The sequence below is a fragment of the Dipodomys merriami genome, unplaced genomic scaffold (assembly GCF_024711535.1).
Source record: "Dipodomys merriami isolate MVZ:Mamm:240054 unplaced genomic scaffold, mDipMer1.0.p SCAF_3, whole genome shotgun sequence".
Classification (NCBI taxonomy): Eukaryota; Metazoa; Chordata; class Mammalia; order Rodentia; family Heteromyidae; genus Dipodomys; species Dipodomys merriami.
In genome coordinates, this window is record NW_027204492.1 from 15,776,783 (window position 1) to 15,792,843 (window position 16,061).

Sequence of the window (16,061 nt, forward strand, 5' to 3'; positions counted from 1 at the left end):
AAGAGTGTCATGGACTTTCCTGTCTGGGCTGGCTTTGAACTGTGATCCTCAGATCTTCAGCATCCTGAGTAGCTAGGATTACAGGCATGAGCTTAATGCATCCTTCTTTACTCTGGCTAATATAGGACTGCTATGGAGGGGAGGGCTTTTGGGGGGTCTTTCTCCCTCTCTTTCTCTCTCTCTCTCTTTCTTTCTTTCTCTCTCTCTCTCTCTCTTTCTCCTTTCTTTCTTTCTTTCTTTCTTTCTTTCTTTCTCTTTCTTTCTTTCTTTCTTTCTTTCTTTCTTTCTTTCTTTCTTTCTTTCTTTCTTTCTTTCTTTCTTTCTTTCTTTCTTTCTTTCTTTCTTTCTTTCTTTCTTTCTTTCTTTCTTTCTTTCTCTCTCTTTATTCCTGTGGAATGTCCAGGACCTAGGAGAGAATCTGGCATTCATCTATTCCTTTGTTCAGCAAATCGTTATTAAGTACCTAGTATGTACCAGGTATAAAATGATTACTGAAAGTGATTAAGAAAATCAGGTAGGAAACTAATGTTTTCTGTCTGCTTGGCTAATGAGCAGAGTTGATGAAAGGAGGCCATGGAGGTGTTTTCCAATCACTTTGTGCCCTGGGAGCTAAACACCCGTGACCCCTTTACTTGTAGGGGGGCTGGGGGGGGGCAGAGGTGAAGTTGGGGCTGGGAGAGATTGGTTTAGCAACAAGAGAAGATCAATAGAGGCAGAATTTTTACCAAGGGATTCTTGGTGGAGAGCTGTCCATTAATATTGAAGCTATTTTTAATTATGAGGAGGGAAGAAAGTACTGATTACCCAATGTAACTGCTTAACAGGATACAATCAGATCTTGCCTGAGAAGATTTTTGTTTTTGCTTTTTCAATTTTGCCTACAATGTGAATGAGAAGGTGAGGAGTCACTTATTCCCCAAGCAATCCCCATGAATTAGGGGACTCATAAAATGAACCTAAATGGGACCCAGAACACAGTTGATTCCACTGAATTCAACAAGGTGACAGTTACACCATATTCTCTGAGCTCTCTGAGCTTCACAGAATCGTGCATTTATTTAGGAATGCCAATTAAAGTCCCCTCTTTTTGACTAATAGGGCATGTGCTATTGGAGAAATGTGTTAGCTTAAAGAGTTGGGAGGGAATTATCTAAGGTTCCTTCCAGCAAAGCCTTCAAGGACCCATGTGCCTTGCCTTTGGAGAACTGAGACATTTCCCCTGTCTGTCTTTTAACTTTAAGATCAGCAACACCTATCCCATTTTTCCAGATCCTTTTCACCTTCAGATTTTAGCCTGTGTGGCTAGATCTAATATCTCCAATTATGCCCTGGCTGTCATCCCTAAGTTGAAAACAAAGAAATAACAAAATCACAAATATGGTGAACAGTTATACACCCGTCACTAAGTTTGTGTAATCAATGTCCTTGCTTCTTTTCCTTGAAGGTACCCAGAAGCCCCAGAGGTTTCCTGTTCTCTTTTATCTGTGAGGGTGGCACTCCTTATTGCTTATAGGATAAGGCTACACTAATTAGCCTAGCATTCAAGGCCCTCTATAAGCAGACTAAGGTCTACCGCTCCATTATTATCTCCCACTCGTTTTCCAGTCTACACAAACTGTCTGCTCCTGTCAAATGGTCTCCTAATTGTTCCCCCCACCCACCCAAACTATTTTCATTCCTGTTTCCTGGTCTTTGTTCGCATTAATTTCCTCAGGCTCTCTGTCCTTTCTTCAGAGCTTGGGAGTCTTACCTTTTGTGACCACCCCTGGCCCTTGGTGCAGAATTGCTCCCTCCTTGGAATTTCAATAATCCTTCCATTCTGCAACCACTTCTCTGGGTTTAACACATGGGGGTACACGTATGTGCCTAAAAGACAAGCACTCCAACACTCTCTCTAGGGCTCATGCAGGGCCATGCACTCAGTAGGTACTCAGCAAACATTTCTTCTTAATGATGTCATGTTCTTGAAGCTTCTTCTTTCTTTCCCTAGATATGTTTACTAACGTGAATGAAGTGTTGCTGAGACTTGCTCATGGTTTTCAAAAGATGAGGATGGAAATGACTCAGTGGTAAGATCTTTTGGCATCTTGAAAATACTTGTGCTATCCTAGCAACACACGTATAACAGAGAACAGGGGAGTCGCCAGAACAGTCTTAAGATTAAAGCTGGAAAGAATTTAGGGTTTCAACAAGTAGGGTTCTTTCTTTCTCTCTTCCTTTCCCTCCCTTCCTCCCTCCCTCCCTTCCTTCATTCCTTCCTTCCCTCCCTCCCTTCCTTTCCTCCTTCCCTCCTTCCCTTCCCTTCTCTTTCTTTCCTTCTTTCTTTCTCTTTCCTTTTTTCTTTCTTTTCTCCTTCCTTCCTTCCTTCCTTCCTTCCTTCCTTCCTTCCTTCCTTCCTTCCTTCCCTCCCTCCTTTCTTTCTTTCTCTTTCTTTCTTTCTTCTCTCTCTCTTTCTTCCTGTTGTTTCTCTCTGTGTGTCTCTGTCTCTCCCTCTCTCCTTTCCTCTGTCTGTGCTTTTTTCTTTCTCCTGTCAAGGTGATTAAAACAGTGCAATCAGCTACAAGAGGGAGATTATTGAAGAATTTTAGAAATGTAGACAATTTATTCATTCATTCCGAGGAAAATAGAGGTAAAGGAAAGGAAAGGGGGGAACGTTTCAGTATGAGAAGGATTTGGCATTGATCCATAGAAAACAGAGGAAGATGGATAAAAAAAATTTCTCCCTTTCCTTTCCTTTCCTTTCCTTTCCTTTCCTTTCCTTTCCTTTCCTTTCCTTTCCTTTCCTTTCCTTTCCTTTCCTTTCTTTTCCTTTCCTTTCCTTTCCTTTCCTTTCCTTTCCTTTCCTTTCCTTTCCTTTCCTTCCCTTCCCTTCCCTTCCCCTCCCCTCCCCTCCCCTCCCCTCCCCTTCCCCTCCCCTCCCTTCCCCTCCCCTCCCCTCTCCTCCCCTCCCCTTCCCTTCCTTTTCCTTGTTTTCTTCACTTTGTGGTCTCCTGGCTCTGTATGGCCTCCCTAGCAGAAGAGCCTTGTGGTGGGTGGGGCTCCTTCACTGTGTTGTAGAGCCATGAGACAGGCCAATAAAAGAAAAAACAAGACTGCAGATGTTTTTCTCCATGAGGAAGGGATTGGAACAGTTACTGAGTAACTGTTTTTCAGTTAATATGGATATATCTTCAGTTGCAAAAGACACAAACAGGCTGACAGCTTTAGCTCTCATAGACTATATCCGTAGAAACGCTGGGGTGAGAGGTACGAAGGGACCTGTTATCCAAGCGGTTGTAGGGAAAGGCTAGACTCATGCAAGTAGAAGGACAAAAGGTAAAAGAACAAAAAGAAGTAGTAGAAAAGCCACTGCCGAGAAAACTAATACAAAACTCAAGATGTGAGAGGGACACACAGGAAGTAGACAAGGACATTTGTCTGTGATTAGATTCTTGAAGAAAAAGTATAGATAATGTGACCTAAAATAATCCAGTCCCAGAGACAAATAATCTCATATTGCTCATTTATAAAATAATTTCAGGAGTTGAGCTTGATAGTGTGTGTCAATAGTCCCAGCTACAGAGGAGGCTGAGGCAGGAAGATCACTTGATGTCAGCAGTTCAAGATAAGCATGGACAATAGAGTAAGTCCCTATCTCTAACCAAGTGTTCAATGTTAAAAATAGTTTAAAATAAGTTGAGACATTTAACAGTAAGAATTTGTATTTTTACTGAGTGCTTCTGACTTTTTCTATTATGCCGATATTGCAACATATGAAACTCAGAATCTGGGCTCTGTCTCTTAGCTTTTTCATTTAAGGCTGGTGCTTTATCACTTGGGCCACAGCTCTACTTATGGCTTTTTGGAGGGTAGAGATAAGAGTCTCACAGACTTTCCTGCCTGGGCTGGCTTTGAACTATGATCCTCAGATCTCAGCCTTCTGAGTAGCTAGGAATATAGGTGTGCCTGGCTTCTGGTGACTTTTTTTTTAAAATAAGTTTTTTATTGTGAAAATACTATACCGAGGGGTTACAGTTACATGAGCAAGGAAATGAGTACATTTCTTATCAAGCATTTTTGCCTCCTCCTTTCTTTTTCCCCTGCCATCCCTCTTAACATAGGTGCAGAAATAGCACCAAATGGTTTTGCTTCGTGCAAAGGGAAGAAGAGGGGAAGTTAACGATCAAAAATTTGAATGGAGAATGAATAGTTACGTTTACTTTAATTTAATTACATTTGCTTTAAATCATATAAGGTAGCATAGTTTGAAGGTGAATAAGTAAAATACATTTGAGTGTTGATTGCCATCTTGGAGCTGTGTTTTTTCACTTGTTTAACACTGAAAAATCTCATGAGTTAGGAACTGTGGTTATTAGAATCATTTTTTTTTTGTCAGTTGTGGGGGCTGAACTCTGGGCCTGGGCGCTGTCCCTCAGCTCTTCAGCTCAAGACTAGCACTCTATCACTTGAGCCATAGCACCACTTCCGGCTTTTTCTGCTTATGTGGTGCTGAGGAATTGAACCCAGGGCCTCATGCATGGGAGGCAAGACTCTACCACTGAGCTACCTTCCCAGCCCTATTAGAACCATTTTTACAGATAAGGAAACTGAGATTCCCAAAGGTTAAGGTAAGAAGGTAAAGAGCAGGATCCTGTGCACTGGTTTCACTGGACTGCTTACAAGCAGGGACCAAAACAAAGAAGCAAACCTAGAAACAACAATAAAAACAAAGGCACACTAAGGGAAGAAGTTTACATGAAGGGAGAATAAAGAAAGGAAATTAGTAAAGGGGGATGGAGGTCCTGTGCATTAACTAGAAGTGGACCCCACTGCTTGCTTCAGCAACACATACACTAAAATTAAAAAGATACACAAAAGACTGGTATGGCCTCTGCTAGGATAACATGCAAATTCAGGGAGCATTCCTTATTTTTTATTATGTGAAATCCACTTTGTGAATGTATGTTTTCATATATTCAGGAAGTGGGGGACTGGGAATGTAGCTCAGTGTCAGAATCCTTGCCTAGCATGCACGAGGCCCTGGGCTATATCCCCAACACTTATAAGAACTTGAAAAATGCCTAAGCCACGTATTTGACTGAGCTTTCCAACAGCCCAAGCATAAAAAGAAATGTGTCTTGATTCAGAGTGTCTGTAAGATAAAAGCAAATCTCCTTTTTAAAAAGAAGCAACATCATCATTTCGGATAGCATTTCTCTTGTAGATTCTCCTAAGCAAGAGAAATTCTTGTATTGTTGAAAAGATTTTGTTTTTCCAAAGGCTTTACTGTTTATTAATTCTTTTTCTTTTCAATTAAGGAAAGCAAATGTTTCAAGGAGGAAATAACTGAAATAATGGGTTCTGATATTATTTCCCTTGTAAATATGTTTTAGAATTTTCGTGTGTGTGTGTGTGTGTGTGTGTGTGTGTGTGTATTTGTGTGTTTAACAAGAAAATAACTAGATGTGGAGTTTCTGTCTTTGGGTGATCTTAAAGAAAAGAGGGGCTATTCCTCCGGCTCGGATGCCTGAAGGCAAGAACAGGCTTAGGGGCTCCTTACAACTCCTGGGCTGCCATTCTATACTTCTGTAGCTGTGCAAACACTACCTGGACCAGCTTAACTAGTCTTAAATCTAAAGACACAGCCATAGCCTGAGCCATGAATATCTCCATTGTGGGAATCCTTTCTGATAAAATAAATGTTTGAAAAACACACACACGTACAATAAAACAAAACCCACCAAAACTTGGGATTAAGACACACCCAAGTAAGACATTCGGCAGAAACAAAAAGTTGCACTTAGTAAATGCTTGTCACTGGGGATGGAGAGTCAGCACTTAGACCCACTCATTTAACTAGGCATCTTTGCTGAAGTCCTTTGTGTCTTAGATGTCAAAGAAATCTTTTCTAAGGGAACCATCAGCACCACCTCAGGGGTGATGTTTTAAGCCTAATGTGAAAAAGAGAGCTTCCCTAAAACTTCTGACGTGATTAACTGATTAACGTGGCTGAATGGCCATTATGACAAAGCTCAGGGAGTGCAAATAAAATTCTCTTCACCAGGCGATCTCCTGAATCTTTTTTTTTTTTTTGTCTGAAAGAACTTTCACATTTTAGGGGTGAGGCTGGAGGGGTGGGGGAACTAGGGGAGACATAGTTGTGCAGTTTAAATTGATCCAACTTGTTATGGATTGGTTTAAGTGGCTAGAGGAAGCTTCCTGGCTGTGTACTTAAAAAGAAAGCATGAAATTAACTTTGTTGTGTGCTGTGTTAGGAAATGTTAGGTGAGCACAGCGAATATAGGCACCTTTCTGTTTTGTTTTGTTTTGCAAGTTAGAGCTTGAATCTGTGGCCTTTGGGCTGCTTTAGCATGTTGGGGGGTGGGGGAGAAAGGCACATTAGGTTACTCTAAGAAAGGACGGAGACGTTTGTCTCTTCAAAGCCAGGCATGCTTATGCCCCTGTCAACTGAAAAGCTTCAGTCTTACTACGGAAGTTCTCACCCTTGAAGCCCTTGATGGACTGCTGCTCTAACAGGTTTTTCCCTTTATAAACAGAGTCCAGCCGCTTTGGCCTTATCTACTTGATTCTAAAATAGCTCGTCAATTTAATAGCATTCAGGTTGTTTATGCACACACAAGGCCCTTTGAAAATAACCCTTTTCATGTCGCCAAACAGGCATTTTGAAATCAACTAATTGGATGGTTGTCTGAATTCAACTCGTTGTTTTAAAAATAACCAGTTGTTCCACTGAATTACATTTTTTTTACCCCCAAGCCAATTGGTGTGTGTAGACAGAGTTTGAGTCAATCCAGATGGCTGGCTGCATTTTTTGACTTGAACTGACTAGATGTTTTGTGGTCAGATATATACAGCTTTTGATAGCCACTGGGGAAATGGAGTGGAAGGGAAGGAAGGTGTAGGAAAGTTAGGAGAAATTATATCAACAAAAGTTTTCCATCTCGAGTGCTTTGGACCCAGACGTTTTTCTGCAATCAATCCTCCCTCCCCCTCAACACACACGCACGCTTGCACACGCACGCACACACACACATAGTTAAGAAAACAGAAATAAAGTAATAACATCCCTCCCAGCTGGCTCTGCTCACGGCTGTGGGTCTTTTCTTTCTTTCTCTCCATGAATTTCTTCACTGCTTGGGTGGCCTGTGGAGCGATTCTGGCAACTGAGCTTCATCGGTTTAGCTCCCTCTTAGGCTAACTTTTCCTTCCTGTGGGGAGCTTTCCTTTGAGGGGCTCTGTGTTCCTCACAGAGCAAGGCAGGAAGAAAAGGGCTTTGGTCAGAGCCGTACCCCCTAATTCCAAGCATGAGGCCTGACTTTGACCCATGGAACCACTTTTCCTGAGGGAAGCTGGGAATTTCCTGTAATGAAATTGACCAGTTTTCTCTACTGAGGCATTACCAAAGCTAGGTTTTTTGTTTTTTTTTTTTAATGGTGTTTTCTGTCATCTGTTGTTCCTATAATTAGCTGTCAGATTACACTGGCCTGAGGAAGAGCAATTCAGACCCTTTCAAAGGCTACCTCTTTAGGATTTATCATTTTGATTTCTTCATTTACCTCACTGATCACAAGATGAAAATAGAACACAGACAGACTCCCCCCCCCCAAAAAAAAAACTACTTACACTTAACATTTGTACTTATGAGGAAGAAAAAAAATTCTCTAAACATTTGAAACCAAACTGCAAGGGTGATTGCCAAAATGTCTGCCATGTGTTTTAACTCCCACAATTTCTGAGTGAATTGTGGGACCCAAACTCATTTTCCTCTGTCCACATTTTACCTTCTCTATCTGCAGAGGTCATTGTTTCAGTGAAGTAAAGAGGCACAAAGAAAATGCTGAAACCTGGCCCTGTCTCTGTTGTCCCCAACTTTTCCCTCTCATCTAGTAAAATCCAAATTGGCATGTTTTTCATAACATGTCATTTTTCATGCCTGGCTGTTGAAGGTGAGTATTGATTCCCTTGAGCCTTCCAGAGACATCTGGATAACATTGCAAACTTGTTGTCTATGACATTTAGGATTTAAAGCACTGCCACATGGCTTGTTGGGATTTTTTTTTTAGACGTGAGGCATGTTTTTGTCTTCATTGTTGCCATACTATGTGATCTTAGGTTCTCTTGAATCTCAAGAAATTTTTTTTCATCAATGGGATTGGCAGGAATAACTACTTCCTTGCTTGGACTACCACATAGGGTTGTTGGGAAAAAAATAAAGAGGTTTATAAGGAAACTCTTCATGAGGGGTATGAAGCCTTAAACAAATATAAGAGACTCTCAAAGGAGGCAATTTTAACTGGGATTATTAAGCAGTGTTGGAAGCTCAGCCCATCCTTGTCAGATCAAAAGGTTTGTTTCAGGTCCTCAAAGTGCACTGTGTGTTGTCATTACTTTAATCCCTGATTTGTGTTGTTGTTGTTGATTAAATACTCACAAAGAGTAAATTCTACAGAAATGTAATGAACAAATATACTGACTCCATTTTGAGAAGCAATGTTGATACGGTATTAGTACAAGGAAAGGACAACTTGGGGGGGACTGAAATTTTTTTAATACTAAGGATGCCATAAATGGGTTAAAGTGTATCAGTGTTATTTTAAGTTCTCTTGCTAGCAAAACTGAAGTGAGAAACTGAGATCTCAGTGCATCTCAGAATCATGACTGGTTCACAGGTGGATCCAATACCTTGCATATAAGTATATTCTGTCTTAGGAGAGTAACACAAAGGCACAATGCCTATGTGCATCTGATCATATGAAATAATATGAACAAAATAAGGCTATTCCACTGAACTTGTCATCTGAAGGTCAGGAACTGAACTGTGAAAATATACAAAAGTACAATAGGCAATTCCATCCTCCATTCTTTGATCTTTCTCTTTAATTGACTCTGAGTTTCCCATCCTTGAGTGGTATATGGGTATTTGATAAACCCCAGATGGTTTAGAAGTACAGGGAATCCTGCTTTATATTATCATCTTGTCTGCCTTGCTTGCATCTGATTAAATGACCTTTTGCCATGCGAACAGTTACATTGAGAAAGATGAACTTTCCCTTCCATATGGGCAATAAATGTTTTCCCTCTACATAGAGTACCAGCCGAGAAACTGGCATTATTTCTAGTTGTGAAGAAATCATTGGCCTTTTTCTGCTGCAGAAGAGTTGCTGTACTGCCTAGCATTGAGGAGCTACAGAAAAGGAAAGTAAATATGACATGATAGTTCCATAAGGCAGGAAATTAGAAATGGTATCAGCATATGTAAGACTATGAAGTTTAAGACTGCTCAAGTTTGAAAAGTTTTTTTTTTTTGTTGTTGTTGTTCAGAAGTGAATTTGAGCTCCTGTAGTTACATACAGGAAATATGAGCCATTACTAAAGCTGGGAATTGAGGGGAAGGCCAAAAATAAGGTCTGGAAATGTAATTGTAATTGGGGAGGCCAACCAACAGAGGTTAAGCCCTGGGAAATGGGAAGGCAAATCAGTGTCTGAGAATTCCTGGGTCTGTGGCAGGTCTCTTGCTTGGCCCAGGCAGTCACTGAATACAGTTCAGCCCTTCACATGAGTTTGTTTTAAGGGGAGGCTGGAGGAAGAATGAATCTGTGCCAAGACCTGGTAAGTACGGCCCCTTCCAATTTACAAAGCTGAAAACCCTTGAGAATTTGACACTCCTCAAAGCTTCCATCCTGACAGGCCTAATGTTCAACACACAACTGAAAATGCAAGGTCTCAGTTGGGCCTGATTATTGTGGTGGTTAGAAACACACCTGGCTAAGGACCTGGAGGACAAGATTTTGGCCCTCACCCCTATAGATGACCAGTGCTTATTAATACTGTGACTGCTCAAAAACTCTGGGTAATGCAGGGATAAATAAATAGGAAAATAAAGTAGTATTTCTTAAAACATCCCCAAACAAATCTGGCTTTGATGGACATAAAAATATAGCCTTAAGGGTAACATAAGAATGGGAACACACACAATGTGCTCCACACACATCTGCAGTCCTCTCAAAAAAATGGAGAGGTTATACCTTTGTTTTGTTAGTTGTGGAACTTGAACTCAGCGCCTGGGCACTGTCCCTGAGCTCTTTTGCTCAAGGCTAGTGCTCTACTACTTTGAACCACACTTCTACTTCTGTTTTTTTGGGGTGGTTAATTGGAGATAAGAGTCTCACAGGGAGTTTTCTTCCCAGGCTGGCTTCAAACTGTGATCCTCAGATCTTAGCCTCCTGAGTAGGTAGGATTACAAGAATGTAAATTTGTTAAGTCTCATGTTATATCTGGGTGCTAATGGCACTCAGAAGGTTTTATTTCCATAACACATAACCTAAAGAAACTAGTATACCTGTCACTTACATCCTATAATTAGTGTTGTACTCTAGTTGGGTTATCTTTTGGATAAATATCTTATTGATCTTTTCATGTATCCATTCATTGAGCAGGGTTAAGTTGTGGTTGTGTGTGGGGTTGTGTGTGTGTGTGTGTGTGTGTGTGTGTGTGTGTGTGTGTGTGTGTGTGTGCCCGTGCGCACGCATGCGTGCTGGTCCTGGGGCTTGATTTAAGCTCAAGGCTAATAATGTTCTACCACTTGAGCCACAGCTTCACTTCCAGTTTTTTTTTTGTCGGTTGTGGGGCCTGAACTCTGGGCTGGGTGCTGTCCCTCAGCTCTTCAGCTCAAGGCTGAAGAGTACTCTACCATTTGAGCCCCACAGTGCCACTTTTGGCCTTTTCTGCTTATGTGGTACTGAGGAATCAAACCCCGGGCCTCAGGCATGCAAGGCAAGCACTACCACTGAGCCACCATCCCAGCTCCCAGCTTTTTTTTTTTTTTTGGTGCTGATTTTGGGACTTGAACTCAGGGTCTGGGCACTGTCCCTGAGCTTCTTTTGCTCAAGGCTAGCACTCTACCACTTTGAGCCACAGTGCTAGTTCCAGTTTTCTGGTAGTTCATTGGAGATAAGAGTCTTATAGACTTTGTTGCCTGGGCTGATTTCAAAACACCATCCTGAGATCTCAGCCTCCCGAGTAGCTAGGATTATAGGCGTGAGTTGCCGGCGTCCACCTTAAGTTTATACATACATACATACATACATATATATATGTATATATATATATAGAGAGAGAGAGAGAGAGAGAGGCAAGCACTGTATCACTGAGCCACCTTCCCAGCCCTTAAGTTTTTTTTCCAAATAGTACTAATAACACTTACCATGAGACCTACTATCTTAACAAATTTACATGCACATTATTGCTGAGTATAGGTGTAATGAGGTACAGCAAATCTGTACAGTGTGACTGAAAATGTATGTCCCATTTCTTCTTTCTAGCCTGTGGCCATCACTATTCATCTCCCTGCTTCTATGTGTGTGTGACCATTTTAGATATCCCACCCAAGTAGAACCAAGCAGTATTTGCTTGCCCTCTGTGTCTGCCTTATTTCACCTAGCATAATGTCCTCAAGGTTCATCTTTGTTTTCACAAATGACAATTTCTTCTTTTTTAAGGCAAAAATATGCATAGATAGATAGATAGACAGACAAATAGATATAGTATTTTTTGTTGTTTGTTTTTTTGGATGGTCATGGGGCTTGAACTGTGGGCTTGGGGGCTGTCCCTGTGCTTTTCAGCTCAAGGCAAGCACTCTACCGCTTGAGCCACAGTGCCACTTCCAGTTTTCTAGTGGTTTATTGGAGATAAGAGTCTCACGGACTTTCCTGTTCCAGACTGGCTTTGAACCGAGATCCTCAGATCTCAGACTCCTGAGTAGTTAGGATTATAGGCGTGAGCCACTCAAACTTGGGATCTGCTTGCTTCAGTCTCCCAAGTACCAATTAGTGATATGTACCACCATAGCCAGTTCTTTTGGATAAATACCCAGATGTGGAATGAAATTCAAATTGTTATTGGAAGAACATTTATACTGTTTTGCATAGCTGCTGCACCATTTTATAATTTTATTTATATATTTTTATATTTGATATTCTCAGTAACATTGTACAAGTTTTCCAACTTCTCCATATCCTGCTATCTTTAAAAGATTAAGTTCTTTTAATCCTTATTTTGTAAGTGAAGGCCCAGCCAGATGAGTTCTTTTGCCCAAAGTCCTCCAGCTTGTAAGTAATAGGGTTGGAATTTGGACTCAGGACTATCTGCCTCTGGAACTTAAGCCCATTCCAGAACATTGTTAATTCTTGTGATCACTATGTTGCACCTTAAGTTAAAGCATGTCAACTCGAGAGTGAATTGCAATTAACTGAGCAATTAAAACTAAAGGAACAATCTAGGAACAGCTACTTTAGCATTTGACTCTAGAGTTACAATTGTAAAAGGCAAACTAATGCAGAACAGCATGAATCTATACATTCCACATCATATGTTAAAGAGAAAAAGATACCTTTGTAGGATTTATTACTATCGTTTTTATTGTTTGATGCAGAACAAGTCAGTGTTCAATAAAACAGGCATATATCCAATAAAATGTTTAATCATTTCTATATATTCACAACATAATACAAAAAATAAATATGATGTAACAAACTGTCATGAAGAGGTTAGATTAAATAAAAGCAGAAAAATATGTAACAAATTCCAGAAAGATTTACATAAAAAAGACTGACATAGATTTTTCCAATGAGGAAAAATTAATAATAAACCCTCCTAAGACTTTATGATGATCATTTCCTTCATTTAAACACAGTATTTTCCCTTTAGTTTTTTATACTCTTAAAGAGTAAATATCAAAGCCTCAGTTGTTTAGATTTTTTGTGTGTGTGTTCAAGTCTTGGGGCTTGAGCTCAGGGTCTGGGAGCTGGCCCTGAACATTTTTTGCTCAAGGCCAGCACTCTACAACTTGAGCCACTTTTTGTTTTTAGCAGTTTGTTGAAGATAAGAGTCTCATGAACTTTCCTGCTGTGGCTAGCTTTGAACTGTGATCCTTAGATCTCAGAGTCCTGAATAATCAGCATTATAAACATGACCCACCAGTGCTTGGCATGTTTAAATTTTTTAATAAATCTCTGATATCAATCAGTCACACATATTGGTACCTTACCTGTAATGGGATTTACTTCTTCTATAGAGCTAGGGAGGTAGAGGTGGAGGATTGCTAGTTCCAAGCTAGCTTAAGTCACATAGTAAGTTGGAGGCCAGCTTGAGCTATATAGTGAGACCTTCTCTAAAAGAAATCTCTTAGATTTTTTTTTTTTTTGGTGAGGAAAAATATACAATGGAAGTATGCCTGCTTTTATTTCTGCTCTTGCAATATTGCTTCCTGTATGTGCTGCTGCTCTGCTCGTTAGGAGAAAACTTAGATTTCTTTGTTAATTTTGTTTTTTAATTAGCTTACATTAGTAGTCTCCTCCTCCTCCTCCTCCCCCCTCCTGTTCCCCCCCTCCTCCTCCTCAGGGCTTGAGCACTGTCCCTAAACTTCTTTTTTTTTTTTTTTTGTCGGCTGTGGGGCTTGAACTCTGGGCCTGGGCGCTGTCCCTCAGCTCTTCAGCTCAAGGCTAGTGCTCTACCACTTGAGCTACAGTGCCACTTCTGGTTTTCTAGTGGTTTATTGGAGATAAGAGTCTCATGGACTTTCCTGCCCCGGCTGGCTTTGAACCACGATCCTCAGATCTCAGCCTCCTGAGTAGCTAGAATTACAGGCGTGAGCCACCGGTGCCCGGCATCCTGAACTTCTTTTTGCTCAAGGCTAGCTAGCACTATACCACTCGAGCCGCAGCACCCACTTCTGTTTTTTTCTGTGTATGTGGGACTGAGGAACCAAACTCAGGGCTTCTTGCATCCTAGGCAAGCACTCCATCGCTAAGCCATGTTCCCAACCCCAAATGAACCAATATTTCCTAAGGACTTTAGATGGAGTTCTAACTGGAGTTGTATTGTGAGAGGTGCATTTAGTTATGCATTCAAGGGAGGCCTACACCATTTTGGATACTGTTCTTTCCTCAAGGAGTTCCCACTCATGGGAATTCAGATATTTAGAGGTAAGAGAAAGCAACATTTAGGCCACAATCTATAGCAGTTAAGAAAGATGTGGTTTGGAAGTGTTAAGTTACATATCAAGGGCCACAATGCCACAATGGTAAAACAAGACCTAAAAACTAACTCCTTTGACTGCAAGTGCTCTTCTCTTTTGCCTATTCTAATTTATTTGGGAAGACAGGATACTTCTCCAAAAAGCTGCTAACAAACCATATGGTAGTAACCATAAGGTTAACAAGAGTTAGAGAAGGACTGGAGACATCCAACAGAGCGTAAATCTTCTGAGTAATGACATACAATGTATTTATGGCAGAAAAGACTTGCTATGCTTCTGACATGTAGTCAGGATGAATGAGATGAAGGCATTCCAAGGAAGCAATACTTCCCTCTGGATCTTATCATCTTGCTCTAAGGAGATATACTTTAGGTGCACAGGCTAGCATCTGTTTCATTTATAACAGAAAACATGATATAAATTATGGGGGAAATAATTGATAAAATAAAATACAAAGGCTCTGGAGTTCAACCTCTGTTTCTAATTTATACTGAGATCTTCCAAAAAGCAAAATCTCTTGTAAACCATATTTAAGGTCTCCTGAATATTTTTTGAGTAAGAAAGAAGTATTCCTACATTTATTTTTATTTTTATTTTTTGCTGGTTGTAGGGCCTGTGTTCTGTCTTTGAGATGTTTTTACCTTTTCTCAAGGGTAGTGCTCTAGCACTTGAGCCACAGCTCCACTTGCAGTTTTCTGGTGGTTAATTGTAGATAAGAGTCTAATAGACTTTCTTGGGGCTGGCTTCAAACCATGATCCTCAGATCTCAGCCTTCTGAATAGATAGGATTACAGTTATTAGCCTATCTGCTGCTTTTATGTGAAAAATCTTTTAGTTAGAAATTTTTCTTCAGTTAGGCGACCTTTATTGGAAATTATTTCTGTGTTTTTAACAGGACCTATCCATAAACAGAATGTGGTCATTTATATTTTTAAATAAAAACATCACAAGACTTCACTGAAAAACATTTACTAATCAACTGTTATGGACCAAAGTACCACGCTTATACTAAGGCAATGTTTTCAAACTATTTGTAGTGATTTGCTTTGTCTTATTTTTACTTTTTTAATGGATATGAACAAATACTTTGGAAAAGTATGATCAAATGAATTGCTAGGAAAAACTAAAAAAGAGGTATAAAACAATTCCATGTACAACCATTTTTAGATTCAGTAGAAGGGTCAAGTCAAGTGTTACATGCTCATAAGTGACAGCAATACCAATAAGCCAGAAAAGATTTACTGTTTCTTCTCAATTTTTATACTTAAGTCTATCATAGATTGTGCATGAATAAGCACAAGTACACCAACTACTGCTTGGGTAGCACTACATTAGAAAAAATGCAGAGAAGAGATGAACCCCTGCTCACCTAAAGCCCTCAAGTTATGGTGCAGAGAAAAAATTCAGCATGCTGGGCACTGGTGGCTCACACCTGTAATCCTAGCTACTCAGGAGGCTGAGATCTGAGGATCACGGTTCAAAGCTGGCTGGGGCTGAAACTCTTATCTCCAGTTAATCACCAAGAAGCTGGAAGTGGCTCAAGTGGTAGAGTGCTAGCTTTGAGCACACACGCTCAGGGACAGTGCCTAGGCCCTGAAAAAAAAAAAAAAAGGAAGAGCAAGCATATATGCATTACATGATGTGGCAAATGCAGAAATCCTGTGAATCTTGGTAGCAAATAAATCCTGTGCCTGATTGGGAGGTTTGTTACTGCTCTCACCCTCCTTTGGCTACAGATGCCAACCATACTGTCTCTCAAGAACATGCTTCTAAGCTCAGTGTTATACAGACCTGTAATCGCAGCATTCAGGAGGCTGAAAGTGGAAGATCATGAGTTCAAAGCCAGTCTAGGCTGCACAGTATGACTCACAAACAAAATAAAAGAACAGAAAAGAAAAAGAGGGCTGGCATGTAGTTCAGTGGCAAAGCACTTGCCTAGCAAGTGCAGTGTCCTGGGTTCAATCCCAGTACCAAAACAGAAAACACACACAAAAAATAGAGTTAAATGAGAAGAAAAAGAATACAG

At 40.5% G+C, this 16,061-nt stretch overlaps 1 non-coding gene across 1 annotated transcript; it reads left to right on the forward strand.

The window, feature by feature from the left end:
- Window positions 1-4,810: 4,810 nt before the first annotated feature.
- On the forward strand, window positions 4,811-4,913 carry LOC138840541 (U6 spliceosomal RNA). Its single transcript, XR_011376110.1, has one exon. It is a non-coding gene; the product is annotated as a U6 spliceosomal RNA (small nuclear RNA).
- The last annotated feature ends 11,148 nt before the right edge of the window (window positions 4,914-16,061 follow it).